This window comes from Haplochromis burtoni, unplaced genomic scaffold (genome assembly GCF_018398535.1).
Source record: "Haplochromis burtoni strain Fernald_Lab_line unplaced genomic scaffold, NCSU_Asbu1 Contig_386, whole genome shotgun sequence".
Taxonomy (NCBI): domain Eukaryota; kingdom Metazoa; phylum Chordata; class Actinopteri; order Cichliformes; family Cichlidae; genus Haplochromis; species Haplochromis burtoni.
This window is the reverse complement of record NW_024582747.1, coordinates 57,905-79,933: the sequence shown is the minus strand read 5'-3', so window position 1 is coordinate 79,933 and position 22,029 is coordinate 57,905. Positions and strand designations below refer to the sequence as shown.

General features: G+C 41.8%; 1 protein-coding gene across 2 annotated transcripts in view; it reads right to left on the bottom strand.

The window, feature by feature from the left end:
- The window catches only part of adarb1b (adenosine deaminase RNA specific B1b), a 123,644-nt gene that overhangs the window by 57,802 nt on the left and 43,813 nt on the right, over window positions 1-22,029 (bottom strand). The window contains exon 2 of one of the 2 annotated variants that reach the window (XM_005944130.3): window positions 19,039-19,088. The exons of the other annotated variant lie outside the window; for it this stretch is intronic. The gene's annotated coding sequence lies outside the window, so the exon portion shown is untranslated. The remainder of the gene's footprint in view (window positions 1-19,038; window positions 19,089-22,029) is intronic. 2 annotated transcript variants of the gene reach the window in all.

The following is a 22,029-nucleotide window of genomic DNA, read 5'->3' as shown; positions in this document are numbered from 1 at the left end:
TTGGTGATAAGACCCACCACTGTAGTGTCGTCCGCAAACATTAAATATTACAGTTCAAGACTAGTTTTACATCATGTTGTTCTCAGCAGAGGAATCCAGAATCGCCAAGCTAATGAAGGCTGAACACAAAATCACCCCAAAAATTCAAAGTAAAAGTTGTTGAAGTGTTGCCTTCATTTTTCTGAAGAGCAGTACTTGGGAAACTGTTTTGTTACAAACACAACGCTGTCAAACGAAGCTTTAAAGTTTTGATAAATGTAGGCGATTAAAGCTAGTTTAGCTTCAGGGTGCCAATATGGTTACAGAAAAAAAATGACCTCCAGCCTCCAACCGTCAGAGGGTGAACCAGAGAACACGAACAACAATCACTACTTGAACAAGCAAAAGACAGCAGTCATGTGGGAAAGTTGTTATTTTTAGGGCTCAAACAAACTGACACACAATCAGTCAAAGATCTGACGTATTAATACTGATAAATGACTCTGTGACATTCTGTATTGACTCAGCTTAATACTCTGAGCTTAACATTTCCAGGATCTGTGCATACAGTTCTTTTTCTTCCTAAACATGCTGCTTTTTGCGGGATCTTTGCTCTCCTTTTGCGTATGCACTGGATACCATCGTGGGAAATGAAGAAAAATACTTGCTGACAGTTACTCTATTATTTTTATCCGACGTGCAAACTGTTGCAAGATTTGAACTCGCTAAACTACAAGCTACTGCCTTGCAGAGGAACTTTTTAAGACACGGGGAAACATTGCTGCATCAGGAAAGTTTGAGAACAGCCCCAAAAATAAGCCATAAAAACTCCAACTATCCTTCATCGCCTGCTCTGGTGGGACTGCGCACGCATCTCTGTGCGATGGGCTCCTACGCAGGTGTACAAATGAGTGTGTGTTCGTGTATCATAGAGAGCGCCTGTGTGTGTGTGTTCTTCTCCTCTCTTGGAGTGTCTATCTGGGTCAGACATCTGGGGAGTTGCCAAGGCCTTGGCGAAGTGGGCAGCTGGCCATCACAGCTGGTTCACAGAGGGAAGTGCAGAGCCACCAGGTAACATCTGCATTGCCACCGCTCAGAGCAAGTATCCAGCGCTGCCACCTGATCCCTCATTACCATCTCTGGAACTGAAGAAGTGAGAGGCAGACCTTCACGTCCGTGCGAGCCCACTTCAGGACAAAATGCTTGAGAATCGGTCTGACTGTAATTATCGGGGAATGCGTAAATGCTTGTTTGTGTATGTTTGCCTACACTTGCATGATACGCTGACACAGCTTAATCTCACTGGATAGGAATGCGGAGTACAAGCTAATTAACCACTTCCAAGATGGCGACTAAATCCATCCCGCAGAGCCTCTCCAACCTCCTTTTCTTTCAGCCCTCCTGCTGTACAATGGTAGTTAAGGCTTTCCCACACCGCTTCTATTCACTGGTCGTGGATAGGATTACAACAGAGGTGCTCAAAAAGTAGGCCACGGCATGTTGTGTTCACATCTGCGTGTGTGTGTGTGTGAGTGAGTCTTACATTGCACAGAATGGCATTATAAAATCTGTGTATGTAGTAAAGTAGGTTAGGGTTTTCACCTGGTGAAATGAGAACTGTCAGTGGGCAGACTTGATCGGTGAGACCTTTTTCCTGGAGGACGGCACACACTTAAGATGCAACAATAACACTGAGTTTCCACAGGAAACAAGTTAAAAGCTTCCTTCAGAGGCTTCATCCTGCAACGGGATACGTGTTTATCTGTAAACTTTATTGAATGGACACTCGGATTTCACAATCACAGATTAATCTTTGTCAAGTTACCTTAGGGAAATATTGGTACATAGGGATGGAGATTGCATAAGGGTTTATTTTTCTGCATAGATGCTCTGACTGGTAGCAGCTTTTCCTAGAAAGGGTAAGGAACTGCACACCAGCATTTTATAGTCAGAGGAATAAATCGAGTGAAGCAAATCTAACAAGACAGTTTGAGCTGGGTGGTCAACTCGAAGAAAAAAGAAGAAGTTTTCTTCCCTGAATTGCAATTTCTGACATGCTTCTCGGTCGGTTCTGTTAAGTCTCCAACTACTGCATGCATCTCTGAAGCAGAACAAAGAAACAAAATTACAAAATAGAGGAATTCATTAACTTTACCTTTCTGTGTAAGAAAAAAAATCAACAATTAGTCACAGAAGAGCAGAAAAGCAACAGCACTACTGTGAATGTAAAGAAGTCCCCTGTAGCGTTGCTGTTGGTCAATATGACAGGCCAGAAACCACAGAGGGCAAGTGAGGCACAGCAGATGTCCCTCTATCACTCTGCCAGGCGTGCCCTCAGCCCCCAACCCCGACTTCCTTGGTTTCCACTCATTGTTTTTTTCTCTTTATAAGAGTCTTCCACTGTCAGCCTGATGAATGACAGTTCAAACAGGGCGTCAGTGCACACTTCTAGTGCTGTAAGGCCCTAAATGGGCGAATGCTGAGGCCCCAGCGGAGGCTGTGTGGTTGCCAGTAGCCATGGTAATTCCAAAAATTGAGATTTCTTTTTTTAAAAGCAATCTGCAAAATCCTAAGAGAGTGCAGTTTCTTTCAGAGGTTAAAGGCAGTCAAACAAAGAACTGCAGGAACATACTGTGTCTGCACAGTGCCATTGTTTCATCAAACAATCCAAAATAATTAAAATTAAAATCTGTTCTTTGAATAAAATGTAGCACAGTTTCTGCACTTCTGCAGGACAGACATACACATATCTGTAAGTACAAAAACAGCTATTTTTCTCTCATTATAATGCCTTTTTTGTTTTTGCTTAGTAGTTGCACTCTGAGAAAGTTATGAAGCCATTATGCTGCAGAACTGCCGCTGACATCTCCTTTCACCGGGTAAAGGCCACGGTTACATAAGGGTTACTATTTTAGTTTGCCAGCCAACATCCCTCTGATGGAAGGACCAAAAGACTCCAGTCAGTGCTGCATCGCTAATGGGTACTCTTTAAACACACACACACAAGATAGAAAACTGCTGGTAAACAGGAGTTTTATAATCCACATATCTTTGTAATTGATTTTTTTTATTTTTAACCTTGTTGATACAGGCAACAGGGATAAGCATTTATAGTCATTTTGGCATTTTATTAAGCATGCTACGCTTCTGAAGCTTCAAAAAGAAACAGCCTCAGGTGTAAGTCCTTCTCATCTGTTTTGGTGGACAGCTCTACAGTGGGCTGAAGGACTAATGACTTAATGGGATGCCAAAATGCTGACCAAGCATGGTTTCAAAGTCATTTGCTCATTTGGTCACCGAAGGTAAACCAGAGACTGTGATGGTGAGAGAGGAGACAGGGAGGCAGAGAGAAAATGGTGCTAGAAGCAAATGCAAATGTAAAATGTAGTGTTTTATGGATGCAGAGAGAGAAAGGTCAAGCCAGCGAAAAGCAGTTCACTGCCATCTATACCTCGAGTGCATTTTCTTGTTGAAATATGAATGAAATGGAACCTGAAAGCTGCAACTGAACAGGTACCAAAAGAAGACTTCAAATGATGACCTAAATCATTTATTACAATAAACTCCGGCTGAAGACCTAAAAAAATTGTTTTTCTATTGAAACAAAAATCAGCCCCTATAACATTAGAAATCTGTGTTCTGTGTGTTTGTTTCTTTGACTGCAAACTCCTTCTACACAGTCAGGAGTTGAGCAACCAAACTTGGCACATACATACATCTTCAGCCGCTAGAGGTTCTGACCCACATCAGATGTTATGACGTTACCCTGTTGCCTAGAAACCACCTAGCAATGGGCTAAAATGACCTGTTTTTAGCATTCATCCACCTTATAAAAGCATCCTATCTATGGGCTACAATCTTTTTCTAACAACAATAACATCACAAAATAATATCTACCACAATTTTTTTGAATAAGTGTATCAAGAACATACACAAACACCTACTAGTCTGAAAATAAGTAATAAATTATTATAAATAAATAAACTTTATGCACAGTTTTTTGTTTTCTAGTCTTGAGAAACGTGTTCAATTTATTTCTTTTGATTTACCTGCAATATTTACATCTTTATATTTCACCTTGCAGTCATTGTGCTATGTGACGTGTAAAAGAAAATATTCATTTTCTCATGAAATCTTTGCTCTGTGGGAAACTAGAGAAGGTCTCTTAAATATTACTGTTGTGTTTGGTTCTGTATGGCTGAAAGATAAAAATAAACACTGCTGCATCCAGATACTGCAGCTTGGTGAGTTCTTCTTTACTGTTTCATGAATAAAACATTATGAATGTGATCCATGAATTAACTTGTACTATCAGCTACTGAGTAACAGCTGATCCCTTATCTCGTCTTGTGACCGCTTTGGTTACTAGACACGATTAACAATTTATCTCCTCTTAATATCCACCAGGTTGCTGGTAACCCCGCTTGCAAAAAACTCCCACAACTCCCACTGAAACCGTCTCCAAATATCCGCCTCAAAAACTCCATTAAATTTGCAATGGAGAAATTTCCCCGTCTGAAGTGTGGCTCTGGAGATCCGCCCCATTTGCTTCAAATTCTCCTGTCAGGCATGGATGCTTCACTGCCGGCAGGAAAACAACAAATTAGAACTTCAAAGGAAAATGTCTGCTGGACTCACCTCGGCTCACTTTTTGTTTTCCCTCTCCTCTCTGGTCTGCTTTGCAGATCTGGTCTGGCATGTCACGATATTTCGATATTTCACCTCTGCGTTGTTGACATTTGAGCCACTGCCCTGCGCTGACCGCGGTATTAGCCTGACTCGTTTGAAAGAAGGCATCAAGTTGCTACAATAGATGCTTCTGAACAGGAAGACGATACTGAGTATTCATGAAACAATCTGTCTGTCTTCGCTGTGCCCACAATCTGCAATAATTCTACATGAGAATTTGCATGCGAGCCATATTCGCCGGATTGACAGAACAATCAATTAAAGCAAGTTCCTCAATCACCTCTGTTTAAGCACATCATCACATCACTTATGACAGCATAATCAATTCAAATCGCCGCTCTCTTGGAATTTGGTGCTCGTGTGTGTGTGTGTGTGTTATTTCGGGCTACTCGTGGAACAGAGCAGCAGCAGATGTGAGAGGTAATTTGCAGCCCAGAGAGACTCTCTCTCTGGTGTATTACAAAGCATTATGGGTAGATTTGCCATCATTGAACTTGAGTGGACTTCAATGACACAGTGTTCCTTTTCAACCGATACACCCGCACTCACACGTGTGCGGTTCGTTTTTAGCTAGCCCTGACCTTCCAGGTCACATTCAGTGGGCTGCAGAGATTCAACTTTACTGAGGACAAAAAAGAAAGCCTTGTTTCGCACGCTTTCTTTTGTCTTGGTGCTTTTTACTTTCACTCTTAATCCCAAATTCTGAATGAAAACTGATGCAGAGGTTGCACTCCGTGTACTGTGTAGGGCCTGTAACAGGCTGGCGCTGGTGTGGTAAAATGCCCCGGGCAGAGTTTATATAACTAGTGTCCTAACATGAACTTGGTTACAGCCACGCTGCGATGATGACACAACTATAGAGGCAGGAAAACAAGTAAACCTGAATAAGGTGCGGTTTGTTGCATAAATGCCCCCAGATCAGGCGCGCATTCATCACACACCGGAGAAAGACGCTGTACGGTTGATGCTTGTTATTATAGCAGAATGAGAGAAAGCAGGATGTAACAGAGCTGAAAGGAAGTGACATAATGGGACAAACCGGCATCTAAAAGGTTGGCGGCGGCTGAAGCAAGCAGAGGCAAACAGACACAAACAATTGGCAGCAACATTTTTGACATGAACAGACAATGAGGTCATGGGCTGTTTTTGGTTATTTTCGGTCCTGTTAGAGCTCACCCTGGGCCTCTGATAGCACCCAGCGCTGACGCCGGTGTTCCCGGGCCGTAATACCGCCGCTCAGGTCTGTTCAGAGTGACTTCAACCGCTGTCCAGCCATTCCACTACACTCAAGGAGACACTAGGGCAGGGGTGGGCAATCTCAGTCCACGAGGGCCGGTGTCCTGCAGGTTTTAGATGTGTCCTCGAACCAACAGAGCTGATTTAAACGGCTAAATTAGTTTCTCAACATGTCCTGCAGTTCTCCAGAGGCCTGGTAACGAACTAATCATGTGATTCAGGTGTGTTGACCCAAGATCTCGTAAGGCTTGATTCACTGTCTTATTTTAAGAAATCTTGTCAAGAGAATTTTCACTTGTTCCATTGGCAGATTTTTTTCACTTATTTCAAGCAAAAAATAACTTGTATTAAGTTTTTTTTTCTTGTTTTTGGAGGGCCATTTTTTCCAGTGTGAGCTCTAAAACCTGCAGGGACACCGGCCCTCGTGGACTGAGATTGCCTACCCCTGCACTAGGGCAATAATGCTCACTCCAGTGTAGCAGGCAAAAAACACACCAGCAGAAGATTGTTTAGGGGAGGGAGGAGAAGTTGTTCCCACCACTGGAGCGACGTCAAATCAGCCAACGATACATAATGTCATCTGACTGCTTAGAGGAGCACTTAAACATGCCAGCAAATTTCTGTGATTTTACGACATGCAACATTCAAGAGGCAGACATTTTTCTTTCTATCGCATCAATTTTTCATATATTGACTGAGCGGGCACAAATGGACCGGCATTTGACAACACCACAACATCAGCAGCACATCTGAGTGTAGGTTTTAAAATGAGCTACAGAGGTCATACGTTTTTACTGAATATAAGCAGGGAAAAGGAGGGAAATGGACGAATGGGCAAACACGTCGCTGAGAAAGGAAGCGAGGGAGTAAAATGTTCTGCAATGCCTTATTTTCGTCAAAGATTCGCATTAATAACATTCTCGTTCAACAACATTACCAGGCATATTTTAAGCTCTCTTTTAAAACCTGCTGGATTCCAGGTAAAACAGCGTCAGCTCTCTTAAAACCTCTGAATTGTTTCCCTAATGTGCAGCACTCCAAGTGCAGAGTGTCACAAACAAACTGCAGGAGGTAGTTTCAATTAAAGATTAGCCCCCAAAATAAGCAGAGCTGCTCTGAGTAACTAAATAGCTATTCTACTGCATTTATCTCCATTTCAGGGAGCTTACTTCGAGTAGCGCTCTTGTTTGAAATCCTGCCAAAACTTTCATGGAACACCACCTCCAGAATGACACTCCTCTCGGCAAAACACCACGGGCAAACCAGAACAGCGCAACGGGCTTTAGTCAGCTGTAGGCAGCAAATCTAGATGTTGAAAGCTGTGAAAATAATTATGACCGCAAACCTTCTGCTTATCATGAAAACAAATTGATTTTTTCCCACATATATTATATTTGTTTGGAGCATTTGCTTTCCTGTAAATAGAAGACCTGCACAGGCGTAGCAGCCCACAACAACCCACCTCCTGCCAACATACACCAGGATGATAATGAGTGACTCATCATTGCTAATTTGCTGTGCTAATTTTATCAGCAAACTTCACAGGCTTGAAGAAACCTTGCTATGGCAGAATGGCTGAACAGCTTGATGCGTTACACAAGCAAGGTTGCAATGTCAAAAGAAGCGCTGTGTTCTCCAGTCAAAGTGATGAATGCCATTCAGCTCTGATGAAATCTTCAAAGACGCTTTTTAGGTTTTTCCCTCACGGTCAGCGTCGTACAGCGTCGATGTCGCCTTTGCAAAGGTACGAAGGCGACATCGGTGCCAAACACAGTTATTCTTAATCACAGAAAACGTGTTGGTTGCTGAGGTTTCCTTTGCTATGTATCTGCATCACTATGTAACAGATTGACGCACCAGTGGAACCAGCTGCCTTAACTAAATCCAGATGCAGACATCAGATCACAGTCCACCGTTATTTCATTACTAAAGCTGCTTCACCAAACTCTAAAATATCTACTAGCAAAGCAGGCCAAACGTTCTGTTGCTGACTACATGAACAAACACAAAACAAACTTCCTGCATCTGAGGAACCAGTGTCCTCACAGGAATAGTTAAACCAGTCAGTGCAGTGTGCGAGTGGCTAACAGCAGAAAATGAAAGAATGTTGTTACAGCCTTTGCAGTACAGCACATTTAATTTCTGATGAGCCCTCCAGAAATGGTAACACAAACACACGAACTGGACATGGAGCTTCTGGTTAGCGATCTACATGCTTCACCTGCATAACCAATGCTGCTTTGCTGCTTCCTCAGTCAGAGCACATAGAGGTTTTTGACAAAATGACAAAAAATAAAGTGAAAACCTTCAGACTCGTCCTGACAGGCGTCACAGCGATGTGCAGTGTTTAAACAATCACTTTTACAAAGTTTGTGCTTCAGTTTTCTTGTGTTTTCTTTCTGTGCTGCTTAGCACTAATTAGCCAACGTTTATGAATGCAGTCTGCCACCCAAGCTAACGGGTTATCACTGATAAATTAGCGCTCCAGGTTTCATCCATATAAGGTGACGTCATCTAGAGCTGTAGAGAAAGTTCAGATGGATCCTAAAATATGACAATGATTTTTTAATTTTACAGCCAGGATTACAAAGTAAGTCGAGTCGAGTGTCGTACTCGGGAGAACTACATCGTAGCAGCCAAAACACAAATGTTTGAACACCACAAGCACTGGGTGACATCACCTCCACATCCACGCTCTGTAAAATAAATATTATAGCGCAACCATTTTATTATAAAAGAAACTGTGACCGCTAAGCTAACTAGTTTAAATATTTCTATTAACATTAATCTCAAAACAAAGTAAAATAATAATTTTTTGACATGCTGGTAACCGACTTGTCCACCAGTATGGTGCTGACCACAATGTAAGGCGACCGACTGGAGCATTTGAAAACGTGAGTGTGTGCGACAGCAACTCCACGTGTGTTTAGCAGTATGTCAGTTTGGCATAGCTATTCCTCTTATTTCAGTTCTTATATAATGGAGATCATTCCAGAAAAATGTGACAGCCAACTCGCCATGACGCAGTCATGTTGAAAGGGCCAAGTGCCGCAGGGAGAAAACAACATCACTACAGATCACAAATGTTATTCACTCAATGGAGATAATGAAACACACACACACATGTTGGGTATTCATATCTTGTGGGGACGTCTAATTGACATAACACGTTCCCTAGCCCTTTACCCAAACCCTAACCATGAAAATGAATGCCTAACCCTGACCGTGACCCTAAACCTAACCATAACCCAACTGTAACTCTGTCACTAAAACCACATTTTGAGTCTCAAAAATGCCTTCAAACTTGTGTGAACCAGGATTTTGGTCCCCATAAGGGCTGTTGGGCCCCACAAGTATAGTAAACTTCAAATTTGTGTCCCCACAAAGATATGAATACACGCTCACACACACACACACGCACCAAATGAATCTTTGCAAGTTACTCTATCTGAAGCACCTTTTGACCTGTAATTTACACACGTGCTTGTTTTTAATCAAAGCATGCAGTTTGTGATTATTCAGTATTTGAGCTGACTCGACTGCATTTGTTTTATCAGAACAAAAATACGCCACATTTCAAGGTGTTACAACTTTGACATTCACTCTTTTCAAAGTTTTTCCAACAAAGACACTGTAAATGTTTCACAAATTGAAATGTCACGACCTGGCATTTAAGCTAGTTGATTAAAAAAAGAAAGAAAGAACATCAACAAATAACTTCACTGCATGGGAAATCTATTTTCAAACACTAGCATTGCTGAAGTACGCTTTGTTGCCTGTGTGAGAAAAGGAGAGAACGACAGTAAGGGACAGTGAATCATGTGGTTTGAGGCATGGTGTCAACATCACCCACCGAGAGCAATCTGCTGTGGTGTAAGGATGGGGCTTTCTCTGCCAGGATAAATCTTAGTTGGCTAAATCTGAATAAAATGATTTATTTTCTCTTATATTTTTAATATTTTTAAACCTGAAAACAAAAATCAAGATTTCAGACTACGCAGATTTGTAAAAGCTAAAATCATTAGCTTCACTACACTTTGTCGGTGTCTAAAATTAGCAAAATGTCAGCAAATCCTGAGATATTTTTAGCTGTGTGACATTTCAGAAGTCAGTTTGTGGCTTAATGATTCGTCTCTGTGTGCAGGTTACAGTTAAATGATGGCTACTGTTTCAGGTCCAGATGTGACAGTGGTGCTATTGGGCACCTGTCCCCGTCAAAGAGTCTGTGGGTGGAGAAGCTTGGTTTGTGGATAAGTTGTGAGCAGTTTATTTATGTGATATCAGAAGTGTTTTAAGTTTTTAGCGAATATGATTTAAATGCAAACAACAGAACTTGTGTATTCCCACATAAAACATCTTGTTTAAGTGCTATTTTAAAATCCCAAGAGCCACAACTCTTATCTCGGACTTAAATATTCAACAGTGTCTTGAAAAGCTATAGAACAGAGCCGCAGCGTTAAAGCCAGCAGCTATGTGTTTCACAGAAAATGGTCAGTAAATTTACTCAGCTGTGGGTGAGTGTTATTTCTCTCATCTGGCAAATAACAAAAAAAAGAAAAGTTGGCTGTTTCCTGCCTATTCTTCTCACCCTCTGTAGATTTTAAGCAGAACCGTGGGAGGACTTCACAAACAAGCAACTGCATTATGTTATCTGATACCAGTTATATCAGAGCGATGCAAATCTGCGATTTTAAATCCTAAAAGACTTGCAGTTTAATATACAGACATAATCGCAGTTGTAATGTTGGCAAAAATAACACTTTTTCTCCTTCAGTTGATAGATTTTTGATATGATAAAGGCTACAACCATAACATTATTGTTTAGATAGCTTATAAGATGCAGACATACAGCTCTTGTGCCGTCACTACAGGACGTCGGTGATATAGCAGGGTTGACTGTAAGTATGTCATCATCGTTATCTATCTCAGACCTCGTGTCCATTTATCTACGCTTCCATGATTCCTGGCTACCACTGTTTACAGACTGATGGGTTTACTATGCGGTGGTAGGGAGTGCGTAGCTTGTTGAAAACCTGGAGTGTACAAAAACAGCTCATGCATGCACAATGTCTGGTGTACACTCCGTCTCTATTAATATTTGAAACCCCGCAGCTCCATCTCTTATCGCTCCGCTTCTCCCCTACCTCTGCTACCCTTAGAGCAGCTTCATACAATCCATCTGGTTTGTACTGACTGCACCCTCAGTGAGGCAGAGGGGGGGTACGCTGTGATTCATTTTAAGCAATCTCTGAATCTGGTTGCAAGACACTTTATGAAGTGCAACTCAGGCAGAATTTATATTCACCAAGTGCATGACTGTCATCCTGCAGCTAGGTATCCCAGGCTATCTGTATGTCTTATGCTGATTATGGTTAAAACGCCTTTCAAAACCAGTCGGGTAGTTGAAACGTCCGTCAGAAAACCAACAATAAAGCAGAGACTTAGAAAAGGTGTCCGTGTCAATCTCAAACATATCAAACAACAGAAAGTTGTTCATAATTTCCATTTTGATGTCTTAAGGCTGGGCTTCCCTGCTTTTTTCCTGCACCGATGTTTCTTCTGATGTTCATTAGTGTTTGAACTCACATACTGATCCTCCGGGGACTTCAGGGATAATGAGTCGAGTACAGGGTTTTTCCTGCACACGAGCATTTTATAGCCTTTTTTAATATTAAAACAGGTTTTACCAGAGGCAAACAAAAAAGCAGCAGCACTGTGACAACAGATATTTTTAATCAATGACAGCTACATTAAATTAAGAGACTCACTGCCTTTATTGTGTATGAGACAACCATGATATCCACAATCCAGTGTTAATTTTTAGGTTTAAGTAAATCCACACATCCACAAATAAATACAAGAATATACATATATACGTGCATCTCTTTAAACACAGTCTCTTTAAACCTGCAGTAATTATAGCTCGCCAATTAATCACTGACAGCTGTAATTATGCTAATTCTGATGTGTAATCTGATCAAGGTGAGGAGGACCACACAACAGGCTTTCTGTCCTGCCGGACATGCTGGAGAAATTCAGTAATAACAGCAGCAGCAGGACTGAGTGAAAACTGGTTAAGACCAAAACAATCTGATCTGATAAGCCACCACGCCGATTCGACTCGGTGTGGCGGCTGATTAGCGGGGCAAGCATTAGCATGTCGGCTCGGGGCCACTGTGGCACCTAAATGAGCCTCATTAATTTAAGAATGCATCTTTTCAGGAATGAAACACAAAGTAAGAACAATAGTTGGCCACCCACAGCACAGCAGCGACAACAACAAGCACCTTTAAGAGCGCAAACCTCTGCCAAGGAGGTGTGAATTTGTGTATTTTTTTTGTTTTAACTGTTCACTGTCAACCTGACTTTTTGTTTTCCTTAACAACAAGTAATCAAGATGTTTAATTAAAAAAGGAGACGTAGCATAACTTGCAGATTTCAGTTCATATTTCAGTCTAACGTTAGCTACCAAGCTGATACTGAAATCCCCCAAAAACTGCAGCAGATGTTCTCAAAAACACAAAGATGGCTGTTTGTATGTTAAGTGATGTGTTTCTGATTATGTTTTGTCGCGGATTGTTTATAATCCATCTCGCAGTGTCACAACGGAGCCAAACACGAGGCTGGTCGTGAAAATAATCTTCGCTTTCATATTTTACATCAATTAGATGTCAGTTTGAAGGTGAAGTGCTGACCACCACCCTTTGTTTTATCTCTGCAAACGTAATGCGATAGTCCCGAGTCTGTCAGCTGTGTAGTCTGTGCTCGTGGTGAGTGTGTTTGCTCGTGTTCTGTGATCACATTTGGATTTCTGTGCGCTATTTCCAAACATGTGTCTCTGCAGATCTGTGCACAGACATCCGAGGAGGGTTTTACCATTTGAAATGATCTGAGAATTATGCTTAGAATGACAGATAACCAACGCAGACATGGGTGATGGATTTTTATTCCTGTGGGGGCGCTTCCATTAGTAACACTGTACGGTTTTATCTGCGAGTCTGTCGGTAATTATTGTGTAAATTGTCTGTCTGATCAAATGGGCTGATCCGAGGTACACTAATGTGTGATGCTTGCCAAGCTGGTGTTGTCTTCAGCAAGTCAATTTGTGGATGTATGTGCAAATGAATAAAGAAGCTCAATATACAACTGGCACAAAGAAGCAATCCATATGGTTATATGACACTGAGGATGCATCATTTGCACAATAATTTAAGATAAAATATTAAATTTGTTTAATTACTTATTTGTTTTTTGGGGTTATTCCAGCCCATTTTCATCATTTCATTAATGAAATTCACTAAAACCTGCAACACAAACTGTCCTGTGGTTTCTGCACCCACATGCACTGGGTTATGGAATAAGACCAGTTCAAGTTCATCATGAACAAGCAGGATTATTGTTGCGAAGAGATTCTACTACAGGAAATCTAAAAGGTGGATGCAGCTAACACCCATTAGTTTCCATGTGGAAGCTTCCATATGAGCCCTTTAGCTGTCTTGGTGTTTTGTGATGTGATTGTAAGAGTGACGAGTGGATCTTACTGTGAATCTGCACACTAGCCGGCTAACAACTGGTCAATCACAAGTCGTTAGCCAAAATCCATGAAACGGACTTGATCAGTATGACCTGAAATAGTTGACTGACAGAGCACCGCTTTCCCACAGACATGTGAGCACTTACAGTATCTCGTGACACTGATTCGTCTGCCATTTTGAATGCATGACAATCATGGTGACAATGTAGGATCAAATGAATAAGGCAGCAGTCACACAGGCTGCGCTGCGACCATCTGGCAACCACCGGAAAAAACGTGTATTACCCAAACAGTTGGCAAAAACCTTGTGATCGCTTTAGTCACTTGGATGAATGACGAAACATTTCTCCCTCTGAAAACAACGCCCAGATGAACACAATCGACCTTCTGGGATTTGGTCACTAGCATACTGGTGCGGTTGTAGTTTATAGACGTGTCCACAAACATGATCCAGCGACTCTCTGAGGAGTTGTGAAACTGTAAAAAGTGCAACATGAACAGGAAGCAGATTCTCTTCATGTTCCAGGTAAAAATGATGCTTTTTCAAACATGTTGGTGCAGCGCTGAGGCACAAGTTTTCCTCTGAAGGTGAACCTTCTACAATTCCTGTATACATGACACTTTCTAAAGTTTAGTTACTGCTCATTTAGCAGTTATAAATACTTGCTAACTACAAGCTAATTACAGGCAAATGTGGCAAAATGTTAATAACCAAAACAATCAATCTGAGACGTTTGGTGCAGAAACTTTTTTGCAACCCTTTAGCAACAGCCAGCAACCTCCAGGAACCCCTGCAGCCAGTCAGGAAATGCACATTTCCTGGTGGTTGTATCATATCTCCAATATGGCAAATAACTTTTGAGCAGAGTGCTTAAAACATGACATCACGTGACGAACTTTAATATGACAGGAAGCCCTATTCAGACATGAATGGCATAAATGTCTGAAGTAAAGTTTAAACAGTGAATGGCTGCAGAATTAAAGCACTTTGAAATCAGATGATTCTTTCCTGTATATTATCCAAGGGGTTCTATTACATGCCACAAGTGTAGAGTCACACCTACAGTGACTATATTTACAATATGTCAGAACCAAATAATAATACCTACCTAATAATTTATCCAAGAGGTATACAGAGCTGCTGTTAAAGTGAAGATATGTAAACACAATCCCGCCATTGTAGCGATAAAAAGTTCAATCACGGTCTAACGCTCTGTCTGGCAGTTTGTGCGGTTTAAAACAGATGTCATTGAAACACTAAGCAGACTGAGTCTGCAGGATTGAATCTACACTATCAGCGACAGCAGCTGCTTATTGCAGATTTGTCTGAATGACGGCACTGTTTTCACATCTGCTTTCCAGCTTCCAAAAAAATGCGGGCTTTGATACCGGACGCTTCGCCGTCGGTGTGGTCAAAGGCGAGGATGGACGGGCAGACAAGTTCAATAACCAGTTACATGCTGGAAAAAAAGAAAACGACAAGCAGCTTAACAGGGTGTCGGTAATAAGTGTGGAAAAAAAGCAGCTCCAGATGCGTTCTTCACATATAAAGACGCGTTAATCAAAGCGATCCGGTGCTCTGAACCGCTCTGGCTGCTGGATCACACACAACATATGAGGCATCTGAAGTGAGACGAGCCAAAACACTGGAACATAATTCTATTAAGAAATAAGGCAATGTTTATTTTATGATACTTTACAATGCTGATGTTGATTTTCACACAGCACACTGTGCTCATCAGCAAAGCATCCTAATCAGCTGCTTTCCAAGAGCAACATCAGAGGGAAATGATTTATGAGGATGAGAATCTGAGATTAGAGGACAGATGATGGAAGGAACTTTGAGGCAGAAGCCAATTTTACACAATCACGTCTCCTCTCTACCAATAAAACTAATACTGTTCCAGCCAGGCTTTCACTTTGACCGAATAACTTGTTCCTTGTGTTTCTCTGGATTTGATTTTTTAGGTAGACACACTTGACAAGCTGCTACGAGTAAAGACATCGGCCCAAAGTACAGTACTGTGCAAGCGTCTTGAGCCTCCCCTCATTTCTTTACGTTTTGCTTCCAAAGAAACAGATTTTTTTTTCCCAACGTGAGCTTGAGAAATTCATTTTGATTTATTTCACTGAATGCATGCAAAATACCAAAGATAAAGCCGTTTAAGAGGCAGCAAAGTGATTCCCAAAGAGCTATTAGCTGAAAATTTGACACTTCCCAGCAGGTTCGCAGTGTCCTAAAAAATGTTGATGAAACTGGATGAGTGGAGGATAAAAGCAGCAGATGAACAGTATTTGAAAGTCATGTCCTTAAGAAAAAGGAAAACATCCAGTAAGGACCTGAGAGGTGCACCTGTACCTTCAGCTGATCCATCTGCTGTTCACCGAAACCTCATCAGAAAAGGTCTCAGTAGAAGGATGGCTGTCAAGCAGGGAGAAAAGGCTGAAGTGTGTGAATATGAAAAGAAGAATTCAGAAGAGAGATATTACAGTGAACACATGCAGCCATCTGTAAAGTACGGTGAAAACTGACACAGTTTGGGGCAGCATTTCAGCCTGAGGTGCTGGAGATCAAAACGGATGAAAATATAAACACAGAGAAGTACCGTCAGAATCTACAAAGGGTTTGGCAGCAGATTCACTTTTCAGCACGACAATGATCCCAAATGCAGTAAAAGGACACCCGGATGGAAAAACACAGAGTGGGACACCATCAGTCATGGACTGGCCTCCCCAGAGCCCGGACCTCAGCCCTACTGAAGCAGTGTGTGACCAGATAACAGAACAAAAGGCAGAAACATGCAGAGGAGAGCTCTGACTGTCCTTCACAGAGGCTGCAGGACTCTTCCTGAACATGCTTAAAGAAATGAGAGAAAGATTCAGACTGTGCTAAAGAATAAAGGCGTTCATATCAAATATTGACTTTCAAGCTCGTTAGAATTTTACAAACAGTTTTTGCCAAACAAAAACAAAAGCAGGCCTGTTTGCAAATGTTTCAATAAACAGCTGCACATTTTCTCATTTTTCTAGCCAAATATTTAAAATATTTGACTTTTTACATATTAAAAAAGATTTATTGTGGAAACATCGAACTTTGCTTCGATTCCTCAGGAAAAGTTTGATTTGTTTCCTGAGCAACGGAGACCACATCTGCTTTCGGCTTGTTACAGGGTTCCTGTAACTAAAACATGTGGTCATCTAATCTTCTGCATCTGGTCAGCGTCAGACTGGTCAGAAACACGTTGGACAGAAATATATGAGGTGACAGAGGAAGTTGCACAGAGAGATATTGACACAAAGATGCCATGTGACGTGAGACGAGCAGGTGGATGTTGGTTTCGGGAAAACAAACTGGAGTTTGGATCGCTTACACTGCAGCCGGCAGATGTGGTGAAGAATCATACTCGTAATTGGAGTCAGTCAAATCTGAATAAACAGAAACAATTTTCCTATTTTTAGATTCAAAGTGACTTACCGGCCTGTTCCCAATTCCCTCCCTGATACATGGGTCGTGTAGCCCTCCAAATGTGCACTGCTGCATTGCTTACACATGTATAAAAACGGTGTACTTATGACACCTATGAAATATGTCTAGCCTAGTTCTTTTGGTCATAAAGATTCAATCATCTGAAGGAGTAACCTCGGCAGCACCAGCACAAAGTCTACAGCTGAGCTACCTTTTCTTCTTAAATCTGGTGCTTTGGTCACTGTGCACATCGCCTGCTCGCTGAAAAATACTAAAAAAATACAGAAATGCTGTCAAATGCTTTTTCACCCAGCAGCATCGCATCACATCGTAGCTGGGTCAGTGTCAGCTATCTCGCCAACACCGCACTAAATATTCATTACTATAATGGCGGTGAGGCACAATACTGCTGGCTGTGTTTCCAATCACAGAAACTACGGGACACACACACACACACACACACACACACACACACACACACACACACACACAGAATAAGGCATTGGCTGGATATTTAGCATTACAAATAATGGAAATTAACAGCAGGTCTGGCTTGCATGTCTGTATGGAAAGGGGCTGTTTTTTAATTAGAAGATGTAAGCAAACAAATATGTGCTTGTGTCGCCAAATGTGAGTTGTGTGTCTGTATTCGGGTGTGTGCCTTTGGGGTTGATTCAGAAGCGAATGCTTGTCGAGCCGTGAGGTAGACGTTTGCGGTTTAGGAGTGTCTGCTCAGCGGGAGCAGCAGATGACGAAGCCAGACATAGCTGGCCATGATGCTTCATGATTTTCTATACTTTTTTACGCCACCACCTTCACCCTGGGATAAATGAAACAGTCCTTAGGAAGTTCTCTGCAGGGTGCCTTCACCTGAGCCCCGCGGGGGCAGGCCTCATGTTGTGAACCGCGGCGATCAGAGTCTTTTCAAGATGGCCCTCTTCGCTTCCTGACAGTTCCTCCTCGCCGGGCACCCAGCATGAAAATGAAGACTATTTAGGAGGCGCACAAGGAGGACGGTAAATGTCTCCTCTTGTCAATAGCACAGCCCAGGTCGGAGCGGTCCCTGGCTCTCAGAGATAACGTATCTATCCAACTTAAGATATCTTGCTTTAAAGACGTGCTCAACCATAAAATAGGCACCAGCAAGAGGCTTATACTGATCAAAACTGGGACAGCAGAGGCCAAGATATCCAAACCTCCAGGTACTAAGTGAAATCAAAATCCAGACTGTGCTGTATATAACATATAAAATATATCAAATAAGTGCCTGCATGCTTTCTAATGACCAGCAGGGACGTTTTATTGCAAAAGTAAACCAATAAGTGTGTTCACTTGTTTTTATTGTAACAAAAATGAATAAATCTATAATAGTCATTATAAAAAAAATAAATAAATAACACTTAAAAATCGAAGCCAAGTTCTTTGAATGATGAGGAAAAAAACAACAACAGCTAAACATCGACCACTGACATGAGTCGGTGTCGTCTCGGTCGCCTAAAGACCCCAACAGTCAACGACGCTGATGACTTTTTAAAATTTGTTTTTACTGCACAGCTACAACATATACACATATTTGCACGGCTTACAATGAATCAACCTGACGCAGAGGAGCAGGGCTTGTGACATTCAGCTGAAATGGGGGTAAATGGAGGAGATGTAGCAAAGGAAAGGGGGAAGAGTGCAGGATCCCCCGGTACTTGAGCAATTCTAAAAATAGAAACACTGGAGCAGATACACCGAATGGAAAAAAAGACATGAAAAGGGGAAGAGAAACTGCGAATATCCACTGTGTTGTAAAGCTGAACACCAGGAGTGATGTGTGCTGGCATCATGCGCCGATATAACTGACACCGCTGTTTATGAACTCTGTCTCGTACCGAACACGAAGCCGCTTCATTTCTCACTGACAGGTAATGTTACCCCTCATTTGGCCACCATCACTGGAGGGACTCCAGCTTTGAACGAGTCCTGTAGTCAGCAGATGTCACCTTATATATAATACCGAACGTGTCTCGCATGTTCCAAACATATTTTTTTTCTTTTTGTTGACTAGATTGTCTCCACAATAGATGACGAGAGTGTAGTGGTACATTTCTACAACAAAGCACTAAAAAGCTTCTTTTGCTGAACTCACCGTTCTGCAGAGAACTCTGAGGGACAGCAGCTATTTACCACACGCTGAACCTGAAGGAGAAAAAAGAAGATTATTAATAAAATGTGTGACATGTCAAAGGTCCTGGACACATTTCTGCTGCATCAGTCTCACACATATCTAAATAACTATTAAAAATACTGAGATATTACGGTGATGTTGTGTCCAGTTAAAACGAACAGCCCATTTGTCATCGTCGTGTTATGGACAATAGTGTCACGCACAGAGTGTATTACTTCTTAAAGAGAGCTGACGTGACTTCTTCTGAAGAGATGCTGGAAAATCATCCCGGAGCAGAAATGAAACAAATCAAGGTCAAGAATCTCTCCCGGCATCCAGCACAGTCACGGATCACCACGGCATGTGAAGAAACTGCCCGGCCACCATCCCTGACCCCGCCCCGGGCGGCTCGCTCGACTCTGACCAGCAGCGAGACACAGCACAGCAGCAACGAACAAACAGTGGCAAGAAACACGCAACACATCCGAGGAGACTTGTAAACAGGGAGCAGATGCTGAGCCGTTGTCCAATCGCATTAGTAACTGTTAGAGACAGAGAGGTGTCCCGAAAACAACAGGCAGAGTAGACACTAGAAAGGTTAGCATGGACTGAAAGTGAATGGCAGGCTTCTAAATGAATTAAAGTTACTCGTCTCACACTTCCCTGCAAACCTGTCCTTCAACAGTGACAAAGAGCGAAAAGAGCAAATGCCACAAAGTTTAAGAGTCAGTAACACATTTAACGCTGACACCAGGAAACGTGCATGAGGAATAATGCTCTCACACAAGTTCCATTAAATGTGTGTGTTAAGAGTAACACTGTGGCTGTTAACCCATAATCCACTTTATGAAATCACTGCAATATCATTTATACTTTACATAGTAGGGCTGCACGATTAATCGTTAGAAAATCGCGATCTCGATTCATACTTATGTGCGATCTCATTTCCAAATGACAACAATTAAAAAAAAAAAAAAGACGACGACGATTGTACCGCATTTTGATCCGGGACGTAATCTGCATGAAAACAAGCGCTCACTCTTCCTGCTCAACAAATGACAAGGGCGGAGCCTTATACCACGTGATACAGAAGCTGGCTGCTAAGAAAACAACGGAGAACACATCAGGGATGACGAGAAAGTGACAGGAGAAAATCCGTCCCGGTCAACCACCCAAACATCAATAACGGGAACCTTATACAGCGCTTCCCTATACACGTCGAACTCCCGCAGGCACAAAGACATTATGGAGGCTATTACTTATCACCTGACCAAAGATATGGCTCCCATCAACACTGTGCAAAATGAGGGATTTAGGAAAATGATCAACACCCTAGACAAACGCTACACAGTGCCGTCCCGCAACTATTTTTCTATCGTTGCACTACCTGCTCTAAACACGCAGCGTCGAGCAACGGTGGAGACGGAATCTCAAGCAGTACAACATTTTGCGGCAACAACAAAACGTGAGACATTTGTTGTTTTTATGTTTATTTATTGTTTTTATGTTCAGTCTCAACTGTTACGAAGTTGATGTGCAGTTAATAAGTGCAATAAATATTTATACTGGAAAAGAGAATCGTGAGAGAATCGTGATCTCAATTCTAAAAAAAATCGTGATTCTCATTTTATGCAAAATCGTGCAGCCCTATTACATAGTATATAAATTTGAATAATTGTGAACTCTATAGTCAAAATTACCGGTTACAAATGCAAACCAGCATTTCTTTGTAGCTGGAGCTTCACATTATGAGCATTCATTATAGTCAAATAATGAAGCAGTCGCAGGTACATCAAAATGTTTGTCACCGACTTCGTGTTTTTAATGTGTCTTTAAAACAAGACAGCCGTCATTTTTGCATTTTTTGACAGCAGATCAGTTTGAAATATCGCACAAGCGATGGAAGAAGAAGGAGCAGCCTAAGTTAGCTACTAGTGACAATCTGCACATCAGGCTAAACAACTTTCACTGCACACTGTTTACAGACTAACACCATGTGCATGTGCAGGACCAGACAGCAGCTGCTCAGAGGCTGACGGGACACACCAATTATTAGTTTGTTCCGGTATCCCCAAATTTCTCTGACCTGATGGAATAAAATATATTTGCCGTCACCAGCAAACCTATGTTTACTTATTGTCAAATCAATAACACCCAACAAACCAGTTACACAATGAAACATGAACTATTTGCTGTGCATTTAAAAAAGACTAGCTGGGTCTGTATTGTGGACCACGTGGTATACGTGCAACTCAGTCTATGTGTGTCATACTCATATCTGTATTCAACACAGTCGCCAGGATGCATTAAATCTCTCTGAGCTTCCTCAAGGAGCCATCTTCCTCCAAATTACACTCAGTTTCCTCCTCCTAGGTTCTGTGCACCACCACAGACTTCCTTAGTTCAAGAGCTAGAACAAAAGCATAGCATTAGCTGTTTAGGAACTGCAGCATTTTTTATACATGCCCTCGTTTTCAGAAGCTCAAAAGTAATGGGACAAACTACTTTTATATACTCGGATGAAAATCCTTTGCAGACAATGACTGCCTGAGGTTTTAAACCCATGGAAATCATCAAATGCTGTGTTTCCTCCCCTGAGATGCTCTGCCAGGCCTTTACTGCCGCCTTCAGTTGCTGCTTGTTTGTGGGTGTTTTTGTGGGTCTTTGTGCTTTCACTTTTTGTCTTCAGTAACTGAAAAGCCTGCTCTGTTGGGTTGAGATCAGGTGAATGATTTGGTCACTGAAGATTCTCCCTTGAGAAACTCCTCAGTTTTGTAGCATTTGGATGAATCTGTGCAGAGACTACAGCCTCGTAAGTAACGTTAACAGGGAGTGCAGAATTATTAGGCATGTTGTATTTTTGAGGAATAATCTTATTATTGAACAACAACCATGTTCTCAATGAACCCAAAAAACTCATTAATATCAAAGCTGAATGTTTTTGGAAGTAGTTTTTAGTTTGTTTTTAGTTTT